This window comes from Kogia breviceps, chromosome 9 (genome assembly GCF_026419965.1).
Source record: "Kogia breviceps isolate mKogBre1 chromosome 9, mKogBre1 haplotype 1, whole genome shotgun sequence".
NCBI classification, from domain to species: Eukaryota; Metazoa; Chordata; class Mammalia; order Artiodactyla; family Physeteridae; genus Kogia; species Kogia breviceps.
The window spans coordinates 39,536,047-39,557,175 of NC_081318.1; the positions used below are offsets into that span (position 1 = coordinate 39,536,047).

At 35.2% G+C, this 21,129-nt stretch overlaps 1 pseudogene; it reads left to right on the forward strand.

Moving 5' to 3' along the window:
* Positions 1–2,825: 2,825 nt before the first annotated feature.
* LOC131762399 (nucleolar complex protein 2 homolog pseudogene) lies at positions 2,826–4,835 on the forward strand (annotated as a pseudogene).
* The last annotated feature ends 16,294 nt before the right edge of the window (positions 4,836–21,129 follow it).

Genomic DNA, 21,129 nt, shown 5'->3' on the forward strand with positions numbered 1-21,129 from the left:
TTCATAGTTTCTATTCCATTCCATGGTATTTCATTTACAATAATACTGATCATAACCTTCTACAGTGATTTTATAACCCATTAATTGTAGATTTCATTTGAAAATTCTAGTTCAAGATAAGGAAAGCATAAAAATTCTGACTCTAAATGATTTTTAGGTCTTCTGATTTTTAACATATTATATACTTGGATAACAATAACAATAAGACCTGGCATTCCAAACATATTCCAAGGATGCCATATCTAAGCATAGCAAGACTCCAGCTTTCCCCACCTCACTGTTACTCCAGCCATACTATACCTGTCATGAAGGTGACAGAGCCGTGCTTCTCAGAAGTTCATGATCACCTGATGACCTTATTAAAGTGCAAATTTTCAAACAGTAATCTTGGGTAGGAGCAAAAGTTCTGCATGTCTAACAATTGTCCAGCTAGTGTCCATATTGCTTGTCCATGGAGCATACTTTGAGTAGAAGGTTAGAGAAGATTGCTATGGAAATCTCCCTCCGACTGTGTGTTGTCCCTATGCCTGTGCCTCCTCTATGCTCTAGTGCTGAGTAGCTTTGTCCCAAACTCTTCATTTCTGATATGTAGACACTTGTGTTGTCACTTCCCTTATTTCTCTGTCTGTGCATCCTTTATAGTATCTGAATAATTTAACAGTAAGTCGTACACATGATGCCCTTTTACCACTAAACACTTCAGCATATAGTTCTTAAGAATCACAAGTCTCCTATATAATGGAATTCAGGAAATGGACATTAAAACAACACTGTTATCTAATTTACATTCCTTATTCAAATTCTAATTGTCCCACTAATGTTCTTTATGGCAAAAGAAACAAATTTCTGGTCCAGGATCCAACCCAGGATCCCATGTTGCATTTAGTTGTCATTCCTCATTAGTCTTCTTTAATCTGGAACAGTTCTTTACTCTTTCTTTCTCTATCATGTCCTTGACATTTTTGAAGAGTGCAAGCTCTTTATTTATAGAAGTTTGTCTGAAGTATCTTCATAATTCAATTCAAGTTATACATTTTTGACAGGAACACCAGAAAAGAGATGTTGTACTTTTGGTTAATTGTTCAGCAGGAGGAAAATGGTACCTATTTATCCCATTACGGGTAAAGTTAGCTGTGATCACCTGGTTACAGTGGTACCTGCCAGGTTTCTACACGGCAGAGATGCTGTTATTGCACTTGTAATTAATAAGTATTTTAGGGAAGGTACTGAGGATATTCTGTTTCTTATAATCCTCTCAATTTAGTAACTATTGATATCTCTTGTCTAAACAATTTTTATTGTGTTGCTTGCCAAATGGTAATTTTCTAACTTCATGTTTCATTCTGCCTAGGTTGATATTTTTACTTTTAATAGCATTTCAAGATGACAATGCAAGAAAGTTGAAAACGGTCTTGAATTTTTCACTTTCATCAATTATCATACATCCAATCATGTAGTAACCACTTGAGGAATGTATAGAACCTAAAGAAGGTAAGTACTACCATTACTATGAAATCAATGTTATATGGAAAATTTTAAATAGCTTTTGTGAAGTCATAGGGCAAAAGTACTTAAAAACAACAATAGCAATAAAAAACAAACTAAATTAAAACAGTCTATGCATGGAGTGATTTCACACCATCAGCCACCTGAGAAAACCTGACACTTTGTTGAAGAATCAGCTAGAGACTTGGGATCTATGAAATGGGTCATAATCAAGGGATTCAAGAGCCTGAATCCTTTTATCCAATAATATCGTGCACACAGAATAGTCATCCTTGTCTAAGGTGGGAAGGTCATTAGATGTGCCCAGAGCAATACTTTCCCTCTTAGACACTAAACTAAGTGAGAATTGATTTTATCAAATGTGTGCAATTATTTGTGAAATGCTTCATATCACTGCCCCTGAAGTTTTTCAAAGATTACAAATCATATCCAGCTCCTTGTTGGATAAGAAATTGGTTTAACTTAGAAGTAAGAAAATCTCCCTAACAGACACCCCCAAACAGCCATTGCCAATGGGGATATCACTTAAAAGTTACTAGAATGGATGTTCTCTCCTCATGATTACTATCATATGTTTTATTGATCTAAAAGGCATCCTCAGAAATAAAGAAGAAAAAAAATCCTCAGTCTTTCCTCCAGCAGCTCATGTAAAATGCCCACAGAGCTGTAACATCTGCTTGGCAGTATTAGCATAACACATTCGAAAATCGAGTTATCAGAGGCATTTCAGTCCACAGTTGCATTGTTTTTCTTGTTAATGGCCTATAGCTAATGTAATATTTCATCTCTTAAAAAGCGAAGCTCAGGTTATCTGATTAAGTTTGGCACCAAGAAGAATAATGACCTGAATTTTCTGAAGACGTGAGTGATATATTTGTGCCTAGACAGAAACCGCCAAAAGATTATGTACTTATTAAGCAAAGCTGTACTAGATAAGAAACTCTATTTTGACTGTATATAAAAAGAGTTTAGAGATCGGGAATATCAACTTATGGATGATGATCCCAGATCCCTACTAGCCAGAGGACCAGAAATGAGTACTGTTTTGATGTATGTTAGAGTGAACACAACGATACATTTCAGGATAAATTGATGTGAAGATATATATGATATTTCAATGTTCAAACTCAAGCACATCCACATAAACATTCTAAGAAACAGATTGCCCCCTTGTGTGAAAGGTAAGCAAGTCTACACATTTCAGTACCTGCTGAGGGCATTGCTGCAGGGTAGTAATTCATTCATGGTGATGATAAAGACTTAGGAACAAAAGGTAAAACAACACTTTCTATTTTCTGTTCAAGAAGATAAAGGGATTTATGGCATATCTAGAAGGATTTCCTTCAACCTATGTTTTAAAAATTAAAAGAGAATTTGCTGCTCAAAGGGTAAGCTAGAAACTGGAAACAATAATTTTGTCCGAAAAAGAGAATGATTAATTATAACGTTTTTTTAAAAAGAGTGAAAAGAATTACAGCAAGATATCAAAAAAAAGGTTGTTTATGTATCTTTCTTCTTTATCTTTCATTCTTTTAATATTTTCTATATTTTTCTCAATTTCTGTTATCACCTGACTAGAAATATTATCCATAACTCTCACCTTTGACAATTTAGAAAGTTGATTTATTAGAAATGGGATATAACATAGTAGAAAAAACAAAGTCATTTCACCTTAACTTCCTGAAAACCCTTCAGTGCAAACAGCTGGTATACTTCTATGAAATTGCAGCATATTCCTTTGCTGAAATAATAAAATATTATAAAATAACTGTGAGTAGGTACATTTTAAAATCCACATAGCTAAAGATGTTAAACATAAATAAATTAAATAAAATCCACATAGCATTTATGTATTAAGCATTAATTATAAATATACCTGATCATGTGCAATTAACTATGAAAACTATTTTTTAAAATATATGTGATTATGTTTCATTTACTATGAAAACTATATGGAAATTGAGGTAAAACTGAGGTCTGTAATTCTGATTTTTTAACATCTCCTTACACCAACTACTGCCAACAGAAAAACAAAACAAATTGACCAAAAGCCTCATTGTTTAATCACTAATAAATAAGCAAATAAGCAATAGATAAGTAAACAAGTAAACAAACAGATAGTGAAACTAGAGACGGAAAAGGCACAGAGCTACAGAGAGGTAGGTTGGCCAGGCAGGAGCCCCCCCAACCAGCCAGTATCAAGGCCAGGCCCTTGAGTACAAGAGGCAGCTGTCCCGGCTGAAGGACAAAGATTCTGAGTTCCACAAGGTCCTGCAGGAGAGTGACCAGAGCCTGCTGAACTTTAGCCACTTGGACAGCTCTAAGGGTAAAGAGGAGCAGTTCCACTCCTTGCCAGACCTGTAGGAAGAAGCGAGTGAGGAGGAGGAAGATGAGGAGGATAAGGACAAGGTTCCCAGAGTGAAGAGAGATGCTGCCCCAGTGACCCTCACCAGGGTCAAGTGATGGAAGTAGGCAGCAGGCAAAGCAGCCCCTTACTCCAGAGCTATGCTGCCAAAGTTGTGCAAGTGTTCCAAGCTGTCCTGGCCACCACCCAAGGAGACCAGGAAGGTACCAAGGCCAGCAAATTCCAGGTCATCGACAGTGCTGTGTTCAGTGCTCTGGTCACCTTCTCCATCAGAGCTCTCTTCGGCTGCCTCCAGAAGCTATTGTTTGGAAAAGCCCTGAAGGACAGCAGTTGAGTGCTGTAGCCATCCAGCGGTCCATTGGGTGAGGGAGGGTAGTTCCATCTGGACCTCAAGGCTAACCAGAGCTCAGTCATGTAGTTGATGGCCGTGGTGCCTCATGTTGCCCACAAGGACGGTGGTCCTGTGGAGCAGGAGTGAAGAGAGGCTGCGAGTGCTGGCCTTCCTGGTCCTCATAAGAGTCTGCAGCACAAGGACGCCTTCCTCATCCAGACCTCAACAAACGTACATCACGTACTTGAGGAACTGCAAGTTCACCTCCTGGAGCGCTCTGCCCCTCCTCAGCTTTGTGCAGTGGGCCCTAACCAAGCTGCTGGCCCTGGGCCCCAGTGTCGGCTACCAGCGTGCCTTCCTCTACACCAGCCAGCTTGCCATCCACCTGGGCAACACTGTGACCACGTACAAGAAGAAGACACACCAGTCAGTGTCTGACTGGCCCTTGGTGCACTGCCTCTACCTGTGCTGCTGCACCCTCAGCACTGCCTACCCCAGGAGGCTCTCCAGCCCTTGATTTAGCCCCTCTCTAGGAGTTTCTTAGAACTCTTGGGTTTATGTAATATTTACTCTCTACATCAATGCCAGTTATTTCTTTTGAGTGTGCTTTTTAAAAAAATTAAGCATTTGTAAATTTGTTTTGTTTTAAAGTCACAACCTAAGCATTATAGCATATGAAATAATGCATATGGAATAAAAAAGCCACGTGGCATTTCGCTTGCTGGGCAGGCAGCTAGCTAGGTTTACTCACTAGCTAAATGTGCCTCTCACAAATTATTGGGGAAAATGTTAAATCTGCAAATGTGCAATTAGTACTAAGATCAGTGAGGTAATCATTTTTATTTCTTTTCAGTGGATAATGAATTGGCTGTAGACTATTATATTTCTGAGTGCACTGCCTTCTTTTTGAGTCTTGGCCTATGTTTATGAAAGCATCTGGTCAACGTACGTCTATAATTTTCCCCAACCTTTCACAGCTAGTAAGTATTCTGAATCAAACTTTCAATTCTCTTATTCAATTTATCACACATGTCAGACTTACTTGAGAAAGCATTTCAACTTTCCTTAAACAGATTGTCTTTATTTCAAACAAGGTTTTACTTATTTAAATGATTATTGTTGATAAAATTTTATATGGAATACAAAAAACTTACTCTTATATAATTATTTTGCATTAAGAACTTTTTAATTCTACTCTACCCAGACTAGTAAAGATGCTGCCTTTCTTTTTTTTTCTTCAAAAAACATCTCAAAAGCAATTAGCTACAAAAGTTGTCCTTGGCAATTTGAATGGGATCTTTAAAATGTAAATATTGGGGCTTCCCTGGTGGTGCAGTGGTTGAGAGTCCATCTGCCGGTGCAGGGCATGCGGGTTCATGCCCCGGTCCGGGAAGATCCCACATGCCGCGGAGCGGCTTGGCCCGTGAGCCATGGCCGCTGAGCCTGCGCGTCCGGAGCCTGTGCTCCGCAGCGCGGGAGAGGCCACAACAGTGAGAGGCCCGCGTACCGCAAAAAAAAAAAAAATGTAAATATTGAATCTTTACACAAATTATCTCTTGAAAAAGGAACAGTTGTAAGTCCATTTTACAAATTAGGGAATTAGGAGAAGAGGGGGTAGGTAATTTGCCAAGCCTGTTTCTATCCACTTGCCATCTAACCAGCCTTTCAGGATACTGTTGGCCACAGGTTTTATTTTTTTAAGTTGAACCTGCTGCAAGTCCTGCTTTATTTACAAACTGCACTACAAAAGCAACACGTGACTAGGAAAAGTTACCAGATGCAAACCACCACTTAGACAGTATCTCAGAATAAAGGAAAAAATAAGATAAGAAGCACATTTAACTTTCACATTATTTAAATAATGGTGCTAAGTATTCATTCCGCATTAATTGGCCTACCTATTAGGAGATGTTTGAAAACTATTAACATTAAAAGCCCAGGCCATTTTAAATCTTCAATAAAATGTATTATTACATCTAATTTAGATATTTAAATGCTCATGCATTAGTGATCTTTTGCACCTTAAAAATCAATCCTACCTTTAAAAATCCTGATTTCATGGTATGAATCTAAATGTCAAATTCCTATACTTAATTTCATTTATCCTTTCAAAGACAAAAGAGATGTTGCAGGTGGGGGGTGGGAAGAACACTGGCTAGAAGTCAGGACACTTGACTTTTTGTTTTGAACCTGCTTCTAACTACAGTGTAAAAAAAGGTCATAGAATCTCCAATGGTCTTTGTCTTCTTCTCACGTGTAAACAAGTAAACGAATGCTAGAGAATTTCTAAGATCTCTTTTGTCTAATCCATTATATAAAATTATTGTGCCTGCATAAATATACGTCTTTCTTTATAAACCCTATCCTAAAACATGTACTTAAAAAAATAGAAGCCAATTTCCTTTTTCCTTTACAAAAACATAAACTACAGAGTTCCTTCTTACATCTACCTCTGGTAGGGCCCTTACTTTATTTATAATCTTTGTGATTTAGACAGAGCTTTTTAATATGATAGCTAGCCATCAAACTGCACCTGTTAACAATGATAATTCTGCCTGTTTTCTTTTGACAAAGAAGCTACATGGTATGATTGCTAAAATGACATAGAGAGAAATAGAATAAGAATCTCGGGGCTTCCCTGGTGGCGCAGCGGTTGAGAATCCGCCTGCCGATGCAGGAGACACGGGTTCGTGCCCTGGTCCGGGAAGATCCCACATGCCGCGGAGCAACTAAGCCCGTGAGCCATGGCCACTAGGCCTGCGCGTCCGGAGCCTGTGCTCCGCAATGGGAGAGGCCACAACAGTGAGAGGCCCGCATACCGCAAAAAAAAAAAAAAAAAAAAAAAAAAAGAATCTCATGTCTTCCTACTATTATTCATGACCTGCTTCATGAATTAAAAGAAATCACTTATGACATTTTCCTGAAGACTACACTTACTGCACCATTTCCTCCACTTGGAATATGATCCATTTCTCCAAAATGAAATATAGTAACAATCCTGTGAAGGCAAGGAACAGTGGCTAAGGATAATGAATCCCAAAGCAAGATATGTGAGAGTATAGCTGGGAATTGTTCTCTTTCGATTTTGAAGATGGACATTTCTTCACTCATCTGCAATTATAATGACAGAATCTATTTGGCTTTCGATGAGCAGAGAGGGAGTTACTAGGTGAACATCAGAAAAAGGTTTAAGGAGTAGAAAGTGCTGTTACTCAGGATGGCAAAGCACCAATGTTGACCTGATTATTTTCATGTAGGGAGACTCATTTTGTGATCACCAGTTTCAGGCTATGTTATCCAGAAAACTGGTTAGAAACACTATAGGACATTTAATACTGGTGGATGCCCATCCCCACTGCCCAGACCAAGTAAATCAGGAGCACTGGGCTTGGAGTACAGTAGAGTATACTTGAAAATGTCCTCAGGTGATTCTAATGTGCAACTAGGGTTAAGAAGTAATGCCCTAGAGAAGTGGTTTCCAGACTTGGTTGCATATTAAACTTTCATGGGGAAACAGAAACAATGCCAATTCCATCCAGTGATCCTCATTTGTTGGGTATGGCCAAGGTACCTGAAATTTTGACAGGAGTACCAGGTACATGCAGGTGGTTCATGGACCTCAATGGAAAACATTGCCCTGAGCATTAGTCCCTAATGCATGCACACTGTGAAGTAAATTTCTGATAACAAAGAATGAAAGAAGGTGTTCATGGCCAGTCTATTCAGTCAGTTCCTAAACAGGCAAAATCACAGGTTTGAATAAAGCCAGGTATAGTGAATTTATCTGTAAAAGAACAAAGAAGAGTTCATTTTAAAATGCAGATTCCTGGAGAAATCAGCCTTTGGGGCATTGGAATCTTTATTTTTATAAGCTTCTTATGCCCTGAAAATATGCCCTGGTCTTGCAGGGATCTCCAGTGCTTCCTCTGAGACTTTTAAATGACTTTTTGAGTAGTTGTAAGGAAGCAACCAAGGTGGCTAGTCTTCCTGTATAGAATAGAAAACAAAGCAAAACAAACAACAACAAAACAGGCAATAGGTCTTTTTTGAGATCTCTGTTTTTATAAAGACCTAAATCCTAAAGTGACTTACTTGTTTAGATATACTGGTTACTAGTTATAGACCCACAATAAATGGGTCTGTGCTTGAGAAAATTTGTGACTAGGAGGATCTAAGGATCAGAGAAGGGAGAATAAAATTCTAAAATACTACCAGGCTTAATTGGTCTAAGCCTCCTGCATGTATTTGGTTACTATTCATTTCAAGGTGTTATATCAAGAATAGGCATTCCTAGGCTGTATCACAAGGTCAAGGTCAATACCTCTAAAGTTTAATATATGTGTGAATCACTTGGGCATCTTTTTAAATTGCAGATTCTGATTCAGTATGTCTGGGATGGGACCTAAGATTCTGCATTTCTAACAAGCTGCCAATTATTTCTGATGCTGCTGATTCATGGACTGCTCTTTGTGTTGCAGGGATCTAGGCAATTTCTGTGTTTCTGACACTAGCCCACATTCTTAACCCTTCTCATTTTCTGATTAATCAGATTATTGAATTCATCTAAAACAAATTGACTGCCAGTTATTTCTGTAGCAAAGATGGATTTATTTCAGATCATTTGACAATTGAAATGTGTGGTCGGCTGCCATGGTGAGCCACGTTCAAGTCCTTGCACAGCAAGGCAAGGAGAGTGCTTTTAGAGGGGAAAAGGAAGTTGGGAGGGATGTAGTAAACAAAGAAGCCATGGCTTTTAATAGGCTGAGTTCTTCCCAGGGAACAAGAGGAGTCTTTCTTCTTCCTGTTGCATTCTGATGTTGTTTCAGGACATGAGAGCTCCCTCTTTTGATTTCCTGACTTTATTTAATTATTGTTTTTGTTTATTAATTTTTTTACTTACCATAGAATAAATTCCCCTGAGGGTATATAGATGATTCCCTGACGACTCATCACACCATCCTCTCTGGGATTGGACTTTAATATTCTTTACCTCTGGGAGCCCCTCAGTGTTTCAACATCTTAGTAGTCACTCAAAATAATTTATTTTACAAATGCTGTAACATTTGTGATTTACAGAAACCATGTGTAGTCAGTTCAACTTTATCAGGTTTAAAAAAGAAAAATCAAAGTTCCAGGTAAGTTTCAAAATTTGTCCAAGGAGTTTTCATGGCTCAACTCATAAAACCATAAGGACTCAATTCCAGGACATCCAATTTCAGGTTCAAAATTATTTTCCCTAAAACCACAGTTTCCTGTGTGAAATATTGGGTGGGCCAAAAGGTTCATTTGGTTTTTTCCATAGGACGGCTCTAGAAGCACTTAGTTGTCTTTAACTTTATTTGAAACAGTTTTGTTAGATTGTATGTGACAGCTGTCATACTGCATTTTAAAAAGGACATCAAATTTGGTGAATTTTTATGTAGCCATTTTAATATTGAAGATGGAAGGAAAAAAACATTTTCGGCATATGCTTTATCATTTCAAGAAAGGTAAAAACGCAGCTGAAACACACAAAAAGATTTGTGCAGTGTATGGAGAAGGTGCTGTGACTGATCAAACGTGTCAAAAGTGGTTTGCAAAATTCCCGTGCTGGAGATTTCTCACTAGACAATGCTCCATGGTCAGGTAGACCTGTTGAAGTTGATGGCAATTAAATCGAAACAATAATTGAGAACAATCAACATTATACCATGCAGAAGATAGCTGACATACTCAAAATATCCAAATCACACGTTGAAAATCATTTGCACCAGCTTGGTTATATGAATTGATTTGATGTTTGGGTTCCACGTAAGTTAAGCGGACAAAACCTTCTTGACCATATTTCCACATGCAATTCTCTACTGAAATGTAATGAAAATGTTCCATTTTTAAAACAAATTGTGACGGGCGATGAAAAGTGGATACTGTACAATAACGTGTAACGGAAGAGATCGCGGGGCAAGTGAAATGAACCACCACCAGCCACACCAAAGGCCGGTCTTCATCCAAAGAAGGTGATGTTGTGTATATGGTGGGATTGGGAGTCCTCTCTTATGAGCTCCTTCTGGAAAACCAAACGATTAGTTCCAACAAGTACTGCTCCCAATTAGACCAACTGAAAGCGGCACTCGACGAAAAACGTCTGGAATTAGGCAACAGAAAATGCATAATCTGATAATGCAAAACCGCATGTTTCTCTGTTGACCAGGCAAAAGCTGTTACAGCTTGGCTGGGAAGTTCTGATTCATCTGCCTTATTCATCAGACACTGGACCTTTGGATTTCCATTTATTTCGGTCTTTACAAAATTCTCTTAATGGAAAAAATTTCAATTCCCTGGAAGACTGTAAAAAGCACCTGGAACAGTTCTTTGCTCAAAAAGAGAAAAAGTTTTGGGAAGATGGAATTATGAAGTTGCCTGAAAAATGGCAGAAGGTAGTGGAATAAAAGGGCGACTACGTTATTCAATACAGTTCTTGGTAAAAATGAAAAATGTGTCTTTTTATTTTTACTTAAAAAACTGAAGGCACTTTTTGGCCCACCCAATATAATGTTCTAATTCTCCTTACCTATTTGGATAACATATCAGCATTATAAACAAATAAGACTCCCATACATAACTTTATAGATTTGGATATAAAACTCTACATAGATTTTAACTAAACTTCACAATACCTACATGAAGTACCATTAATTTCACATTAGTATAAAAGAGGAATAAAACAGAATTTGAAGTCACCTCGTTTGCCTGAGGCCAGCAGAATGTGGAATACAATTTATGATAAATTCAACTCAGTCATCACCTTCCTTAGTCACACATTTTATAACAGAGAAGGTATAATTGGTTCACAGAGGGATACCTGTAAAGCTCATTCTGTGGGTTACATGGAGTGTTCACTTACCTAATGAGCCCCTTTTAGAGGGAGCTGGTTATTATACTCAGTGAGTAATAGTGTCTGTCACAATTTACTATGTAACCCAAAAATTAAAGCAAAACTTAACATTTTTATAAAAAGTAACACCTATAATACGATGTAATATGATCCCTAGGGGCTTCAGAAGAAAATGTGTTTTAAAAATATCAATATAAATTTAAAGAGAAATTATCCTTCACATTTTAATTATTGCTATATTTCTAAAATCAATGGAATTCCCATCATTAGGCAGATGTTTCCCTCTGCAGTCCCTGTGACCTGTGTTGGAGTGTCTACTTCTCCACTAGAGGAAAAACCACACAGAAAGAGGGAATTGAAGGCAGAAGACTAGAATGAGCTCATTAACTCTGTACCAAATTATTATGGGAAAATGAGGCCTCATGAAACCTTTCCACTAGATTTAGGTCTTTTCAATATATCATCAAGCCAGTGATTTGAAGCACAGTTAATGATAATGATAATATGTTTCATTGGTGGTTATTTTTACCCATTCTCGCACTGTCACTCTAGTGGCTCTGAGTGGATGAGATTTCGTATCCTGTCTATAGAAAACCTTAATGCCAAATTTCTCAGACATTGTTCACATTATTTTAAGTTTATTGGCAAGGACTTCATCCTTTCAGGACAGTGAGGAATTAGCCATGTTCCATGCCTTGGTGCAGTAACCTCCAAGTACTTTCTTCCATATGTAGTGGTAATATTATCCTTAGTTATTTTTGTTTTTTCTTTATAGCAGACTTATTAAATTTGAAAACTGGAAACCATAAAAAATTATCTGAGACAACAAAACAAAGAAAGGATACATTACATAGTGTTAGTAGCAGTTTTGGCTGTATAAAAAAGATTGGAATAATGTGCATCCTCAAAAAGTTGAGAAGGGAAAATACGTATGTGTGATATCTGGAAAACATTTTATACGGTATCTGGTATTATCATCCTTTTTTCCCTTCATCCTTTATTATTTTTGCTTTCATTTCGCTCATTTTACTTTTGTTTTATACTAACAGTAGTTTCTCTATCATGTGAAAATGAACTTTTAGTTGAAATTTTTAAAAATATATATCATCACAGTTACATTACATTGAATAATTCAAACAAATTGCTTAAGCAAATTTAAGCTGCTTTATTCCCTGAATCATTTAGTCAAGCATAATGAAGTTAACCCAGCAGAAATGTACTTTACTTATGGTTTAAACACAACTGAGACACATTAACATTATCAAGCCCATGGAAAAAATAATGAATTTTGCTTTGTTATGATGCATTTCACTTCTAACTTCCAAGGACAATTACTGTGCACTTTTGTTTATGATGTAGAGTGTTGTCTGTGACACTCGGCCATTTAGAACACTACATTAAATTGAGTATTGTAAATTATTTCCTTTTATTTAGAAGAAAGAAAGAGACATTGAAAATAAAATGTAGAGCTTTCTAAATAAAATGGGACTTTATGAGTTTGTTTCCTGTGTTCCAAATTTCTACACTTTTCTGCTATTTCATTTTAAAAGAACTCTTCATTTAAAAGAGTTGATTCCATTTTGAAAATGGGTCTCTGGACCCATAAAAAGCAAAAAACATTTTCATTACCCAAACACTGGCTGAAAATGAAATAGCTGTAAAGTATAATTATATGCATGTACTATAAAACATATTTCTAGTTTGATACTAGTTTTGGGTAAATAAAATTCCCAAGACACATTTGCTTCTGTATTTAGTAGACTTCTTTATATGCTCCCAGCCAATTTTTTCTTTGAAGGGTGTTTGTTAGTTTGAATTTAACGCATATAAACAAACTTAATTTCCAGTGTCAGTAAATTGTATATCAATATGTATTAACACTAAGAGAATTCAAAAACATGACATGGTATAAGAAATAAGTAAATGCCACATTACTGGATGTCTACAAAAGCCTATCTTTCTCCTAACACAATGATGCGTGCATTACAAATAAAAATAATAGTTTGTGCTGAGATAGTTGTCTAATGAATTTCTGAAAATCTCAAGTGACCTCAATATGGATCATGCCTCAAATAAAAAGGTGTTTGCTACCAAATTCCTGGTTGAAAATGCATGAAGAATACTAATAAGTTATTATATAGCAAAGGAAGATAGAGGCCTTCCTCGTTTCTTTGAACAATGTAGGCAGCCAGCTTTATCATGCCAGTCCCCAGAGCTATTTGGGGGAAAGTTTTCTTTTTCTATAAAATTCCATATGATTCTTACTCTGTGAATACCAGCCAGGTATAGATATGCAATTACTAAAATGATTGCAGTGTCGGGCTTCTTTTTTTCTTTCAGGTGACACCAATCTCAGTTTTCTTGGGCAAAGAGATATAGACTAGATATAGCCTCTCTCAACTTGCTAAAATACTATAAAACAAATATCATAAAAAATCCAGTACAAAAGAATAGATATTGTATTGAATATTGGAGGACTTTGCATTAAGGCATATGGATCTGGAATAAGAAAATAATCTTCAAAATACAACCATAATTTTTTTCTTGTTGTACCCATTTCCACATTAAAAAAAAAAAACCCAGATTTTCAGGAAAAAAAATCAAAGTGAACACTGCTCCTCCTCCTTTGTCTTTCTTCCTCCTCTGACTCACAGAACAAAGATATCTAACAACAAACCAAACAGGGGAACTCTTTCAATAATGTGTGGAAACTGATTCTGGGGGCAGCTAGAGCACATGTTCCAAAGAGATTTTTATCATCCAAGGTTTGAACCATATGAAATTGCCAATATCTGAATGCTTTTTGCCAAAATGACAGCATAACTCATTTTAATCTATTATGGCCTTTCAGAGGTACCAATTCCCAAAAACCACAGGATGTGAAAGAAGAGGAAGTGCTTAGAACTATTTCACCCAAAGTGAGGTAATGCCCTTGAGTTTTGTTGGGAATAGGCGTTTTTTGTATTCTGTTTTTTTAAGAAATTTTATCTTTCTGGGTGAAAGAAATTCATAAGGTCAGAAATACAAAAGAATAAATATGAAAAATAACTAAAAATCCTGTTCATTTTTAAGGAAAAATTACAAAGTCGGCAAACCATTTATCTAACGTAATCAATCAAAAAGTGAGAGGCCAAAAATACACATGGTTGGTATAATTTTTTTAATATAAGAAATTAATTAAGACACTACTTCGCAGACGTGTCTGAGGTGAAATTGAAAATTGTATATATAATGGATAATTTCAAAGGAAGATATGCTGTTAGTCAAAATCTACCCCACTAGAAATAGAAAGTTCAAATAGACCATCTCCCACTGAAGAAAATTTTTTAATGAACCACCTACAAAAAAATCATCAGGCCCAAGTAGATTCAAAAGGAAATTCTGATTATTGCAATGCTACACAAGTTGTTCCAGAGGATAGAAAATGAAGGGAAATTTAGAAACTCTTTATTTTTAATGAGTAAAATAAAATGAGATTATGATAGCACACACACAAAAAGAAATTAATAGGCCAATATCATTTATAAATATTGATTTTAAAAATTATATATACTATCACAGCAAGAAAACAATACACTATGATAATGTGAAATTTATTTCAGGAATTAAAGTTTTGTTTTTAATAGGAAATTCATTCATACAATACATCAGAAATCAAGAATTAAGTATGCAGAAACAAACAAACAGCAACAATAATATACATATTATATATTATATATGTATACATATATGAATATAATATATGTATTATATATATATACATATATTATATAACTATATATATATAATTATAGCAAAACTATCACAGTATCACCAAAGAAGATGAAGTACTTTGAAACAACTTTAATAAGAAGTCATCAAACCTGTGAAAGGAAAATTTTTAGGCATTCATGAAAGGCACAAAAGTAGACTTGAACAAATGGAAAATTATCCCTTCACTCTTGGATAAGATGAATCTATATCATAAAGCAGTCAGTTCTCCCAGTTTATCTTATACATTTTATACAATCTCAATAGAAATAGCACTTTTTGAAGAAGACAGACAAATTGATGCTAAAGTTCATATAGAAAGAAAAACAGACAAGGATATCTGGGAAAACAATGGAAAAATAAAAGCTATGCAGAGGGACAGGGGAGGACTAGTCCTGTCAGATATTAAGACATTTGAAGCCTCTGTAAATAATACAGTATTGTACTGATACATGAATAGAGAGGGCAGTGAAACAGAATCCATAGAGTGACATACATATATATATATATATATATATATATATATATGCAAATTTAGTAAATGATAAGCCATTTCAAATCACAGTGGAAAAGATGAGTGTTTTAATAAGTGGTACTGAGGCAACAGAATAGCCACTTGGAAAAGAGACCAAATTAAATTCCCTATCACAACATATCCAAACATATGCTCCAAATAGGACACAGATCTAAATGTAACAAATGAAACCATACAAGTCCTGAAGAAAATATAGGTGAATTCTTCTATAACCTGGCACTAGGAAAGGTTTCTAACTATGACCTAAAAATCCAGATGGACAAACAAATATTTGGCTAAATTGAGATAATAAAAAATAACTTTGCACTGGAAAGAAAAATAATTACAGACTAAGAGACAAACTTGCAAAAGTATTATATAACTTCACAAAAAAAATTTACAACATATCATAGGAATAGGATACTATGCACAATACACATTTTTTTAATTTAAGGGAAAAATACAAAAATCCTATAGAAAAATGAGCAAATGAAATTACCGTAATTTTAAGAAAAAGATATTAACGCCATCCTTAAACATATGAAAGTATATTCACCTTCACTCATAATAAGAGAAATACAAATTAAAACCAAACTGAAACTTCAGTGCTTTCCCATCAAGATTAACAGGAAACAGAAACAAAATTAAAAAAAACAAACTTGAAAATATCTTCCACTGGTGAGCCTGTCACACATTGCTGGTGGGAGTGTAACATGGTATAACTTATATGGAGGAGAATTTGAAAGTATCTCTTGATCCATCAATTTCTTTCACAGGGATTTCTCTAAAGATTCAGCCCTATCATAAGAAAATACAATTGCACAAGATAATTCATTGAAGCATTATTTACATTGGAAGAATATTGGAAATGACCTAAAAGCCCATACTTGGGATACTGGTTGAATATCCTAAGGTACAATGGAGTCCTAGGCAGTTATTTTTAAGAATGAGGAAGATCTCTATGATCTGATGCAGACAGATTCCCAGGTTATACTGTTAATTTTTTTAAGTGCAATACTGATTTCATATCATGCTAACTTTTGAGTAAGAAATAAAAGGGGGAAAAAAGAAAATGTCCATCTATCTAGTCATCTATTGTGAAAAAGAAATACAAGAGATAAACTGGAAAATGAAGTGAGTTAGTGTCAAAAGTGGTGTGAATGTGGACTGGTTGGTGGGTGGAGTAGCTTTTTTTTGTAGCGTACATTCTGTAGTTTTGATGCTGGGAACCACAGTACATTCTACATACTTAAAAACTATAAGCAAAACAACAAAATGAGGAAATAACCAAAAAAATCCACAATAGAATGCAAACAGAAATATATGAACCTAAACAAATTCCAGATTGATAGTTTAACTTTAGTAAAAGGAGAGAAAAGAGTACTAGCTCAAGTAACTTTTGAACTCACTGATTTGAGTCCATATACTCAATCTAAAGATGGGGAACAATGTAAACATACATTGAACTCTAATTAGAGTTTTTTTCCTCAATGGTATGGGTTAGCAATTCTGAAAATACATTTTGTATATGGCTGGCAGAAATAAATGATAAACATATTGAGATTGGTGGGATCCAGTTTCCTCACTACCGGATAAGAGAGTTACTAATATGGTTAGAGGATGTGCTGGATGAACTTTGGGTTGTTAAATTGGAATTGGAGAGATCAGCATTAGCTCACCGTTTATGATTTTAAGAGAGATAGGTGATAGATAATGAATAGATGTATATATCTTTTAGCTCTGTCTTCTAATCAGTCTAGAAACAAAAATACCACAGTAGCATTGAGCACAGAAATTCTCAGATCTGTTTCTAAAAGGAACCGGGGCCTTTGAAAAAATCAGTGATTCCAGAATCGATACAGGACAGTACAAACCATTAGAGGTAACCAGAGAAGAACAACAGTCACTTAAATACACCGAGTTGTCAAATAATGAATAAACAAACAAACAAACAATAAAGCAGTCACCATAGGAAAATATTTGAATTCGTAACTTAGGAAAGTATACAACACTTATCCTAAAATAAATATTTTTTCTTTTTTTAAAGAAAGGTCATCTACAAGAGAAAAAAGAACAACAAAAACATTTGGCTTGTGATTTCTCCTTAACAACAATACAAAGAGATAATGTAACAACACCTACAGCATTTTGAATATAAGGTATGGTGCTCCAAAAGTAAGTCATCTTTCAGTTATTATGAAAAGAGAAAGAAATTCTTATCAAATTCACCTTTTCTATTAAGTCATTCACCTGTTCTATTATGGACATCATAATAACCATATTTATGGCTAAAAGGAAGTGTCATTTGGCTATATCACTTTGGTTGTATCGACCCACCATTATTTGGCTTAACTGAGTAGTTTACACACTGCATAATAACTCACAATATGTTAAAAGTTAAGGGAAAGTAAAACCCTGTGAAAACAATGGCAGTGTTTTATTAAAAATAAGTACTAAGTTATTTATTGAAAAAAAAACTGTTTCATCTAGATTTTTTCCTTACTTCCAATTAATACACCTCCACCTTCTAAAAGATTATATTATTCTCTTTCTGGAGGGCAAGGATAGCAATTCTGAACACGTCACTTAATAAAGGTGCTTCTGTCAATTCAATAAAATAAAAAAAAATAGAAGAAAAGGAAAGATGGCAGTCAGTAAAAATATATGTGGCAGGTGCAGGTATAATTTCCTTAAAATATGATATAAAATTTCTTATTACATAAATTTTTAAATAATTTAAAACTTTAAAAATCAATAAAATCCCTCTATTATTGTAGTAAAATATAATGTAGAAATAAATGGTGTGAAAAATAAGGAAATAAATTATGTGAAGAACAGGTGATCATCTACCCAGAGAAAAAAGGTAATCATTTAGCCAATTGTGAGAAAGTTGCTGAATTCAAGAAGAACATCAGATCTCTAAAGCTTCCTACTCACCAACATAATCAATAGAAAATATAATTTAAAATCTCACAGTAGCAACAAAAATATATAGTACATGGTTATGAAGTAAAGAGCAAACATTCAGCACTGTAATGGGAAAAAAATACAAAAATATAAGCATGTATAAGACCCAAATAAATGTAGAAATATAGCATGTTCATGAATACTTAATGTTATAAGTAATTATCCCCAAATTAATTTCTGTGTTCAGTGTTTCCCTGTCAAACCCTAAGTTTTAATTTAAGGATGGTAACAAAGGGAAGATAAAATTCATATAGAAAAGTGTATGCAAAAATAGCAAACCTTTTTGAAAGAGAAAAATCATAGAACAAATGTAATATGAAACTTTAATAATTGAAATGCCATGGTATTTGTGTGTATTAGATAAATAGATCATATATGCATGTATGGAAATGTATTACATTAGAAGTGTTCTGCTTAGAAAGAACAGACTATTCAGTAAATTATATTGAGACATTTTGCTATGTATTTGCCAGGTAGATTCAGTTTCTAAATACAAGAGCAACACTATAAAGTATTAGAGGAAAATACAAAATAATATCTATAAGACACAGGGTAGGAGAATTTTTTTAAAAGTAAGATTTGAAAAGCAAAGCTCTAAGAATCTAGCTACATCAACATTTCAAACAAATCCTGTGTATGAAAAACCACCATAACCAAAGTAAAAAGATTAGTTATAGACTTAGAAGAAAACAAACTTGAATCCAAAATTTATTTATTTATAGCTAAGCTAAAGATAAGCAAACAAATAAAAAATTGCTGAGGAATAAAAACAAATAAGTTGCCTATAAAAATTGCAAATATACATATGAAAAAGTTGCTCAATCCAACTAGGTGACATGAGCATGCAAATTAAAATATCTATGAAATGATATCTCTAACCCATTATGTTGGCAAAAATCAAAAAGCTTAAGAATATAAACTATAGGTAAGTATGTAGAGAAGTATGTATGTACAGCCGTACAGTGCTGGTGGCTGTGGAACTTCATGCAGTCACTTTGAAGGGCAGTCTGGCAATATTTAAACATTCTAAATATACATATTGCATGGCAACAATTCCTTTTAATTTTTCCTACACCAGAGAAACACTCATATATACACCGAATGAAGCATGTACAGGACACTAATTTTAAACAACCCAAATTACTATCAGAAGAGAAAAGCCTAACTAAAATGTATTTTGTACAATGGAATAATACGCAGCAGTTAAAAGCAAGAGGTAGATCTACATGTATCTACATAAATAAAACTTCAAGATATTGTTACAAACAAAAAGCAGGTTGAAGGACATTTCATAAAGAATAATAATGCTTATGAAAAACAAAAACACACACAATCTTATGTTTTTGTTTTGTTTTGGCTGCACCACATTGTATGTGGAATATTTGTTCCCTGACCAGAGATCAAACCTGTGCCCCCGGCATTGGAAGTGCAGAGTCTGTGTGGGCCTCACTGTTGTGGCCTCTCCCGTTGCGGAGCACAGGCTACGAACGTGCAGGCTCAGCGGCCATGGCTCACGGGCCCAGCTGCTCCGCGGCATGTGGGATCTTCCTGGACTGGGGCACGAATCCGTGTCCCCTGCATCGGCAGGCAGATTCTCAACCACTGCGCCACCAGGGAAGCCCTGGAAGTGCAGAGTCTTAACCAGTGGATTGCCAGGGAAGTCCCCCAAACAATCTTATATTTTATGTGTATGTGTATATGTGTGTACGTGTATATATTAAAAGTTAGGTAATAAAAATAATAGGATTGAAGTTGGTGATCTGAGGGCATATATGCTTTATCTGTAGTATTTTATTTTTATAGTAGTAATTATTCACGTATTACTCACCTATGAAGGACAGAAAGAGATAGTATACAAAAATAGAAATATGCATGTTTTTAATCATATGTAATATATACTAAGTCATGTATACTTGAGAAAGGCAAGTTACATCAGTCACACCTGTTTTATCTATTACCCTCCTAAAGATTACAAACATTAATTATATACTGGGAAAAGTTCTGTTAAGAGGTACTTTCAAACCTTCTTGGTAGGAGTATATATTGCTGAATCTTCTTTAGACGATGGCCCTCCAGGGTAACTTACTTTGCACTGTAAGCACATTTATAGTCTTAGAGTTTTTTTTTTTTTTTTCTTTTTACTGCATGCATGTGTCAATGTTAACAGAAAGTATAAAAATAACAATTAACTATTAAATAATTAAAACTAAAAATTAAATAGAGCAAGAATAACCATGTATTGCATAGGTAGAGATAATACTTTTAATCTTGAACATATAAATAAATCTTAAAAACCCAAAGGATCCATTAGTATTGTGAATGATTATGGATATCTCTAGAGTAATATGGTAACAAAGATACTTTGCTTGAACCAAGCTGTAATCAAGCTCCTGAACCTTCTCCTAGGCCCATTTGTGCACTTCCTTGTAAAATCCAATCCCTGCTAAATCAGTTTAACCAGAACCCTCACCCTGGATACCTGATCCCAGTAATATCTGATCAAATTCTTCATTTTCCACCATCTCCCAGGTGATGTCTGATCATCCTGGACTGGTAGATAGGTTTAGCCAGAATCCCTCCTTACCGCTCAGGTTTCCTATTAGTAGTTTTTCATCCACTGACCCACATCCTGCTCCTTGGCTCTAAATTCCCACTTGCCCATGTTGTGTTCATATGTGAGACCAGTTCTATACTGTCTCTTTCCCCCTATTGCAATAGTCCTGAATAAAATCTGTTTTTACTACTCTACTGCCCAGCCCTCCTTTTTCTTTTACAATAGGATGAACACATACACACACACACACACACACACACACCACATA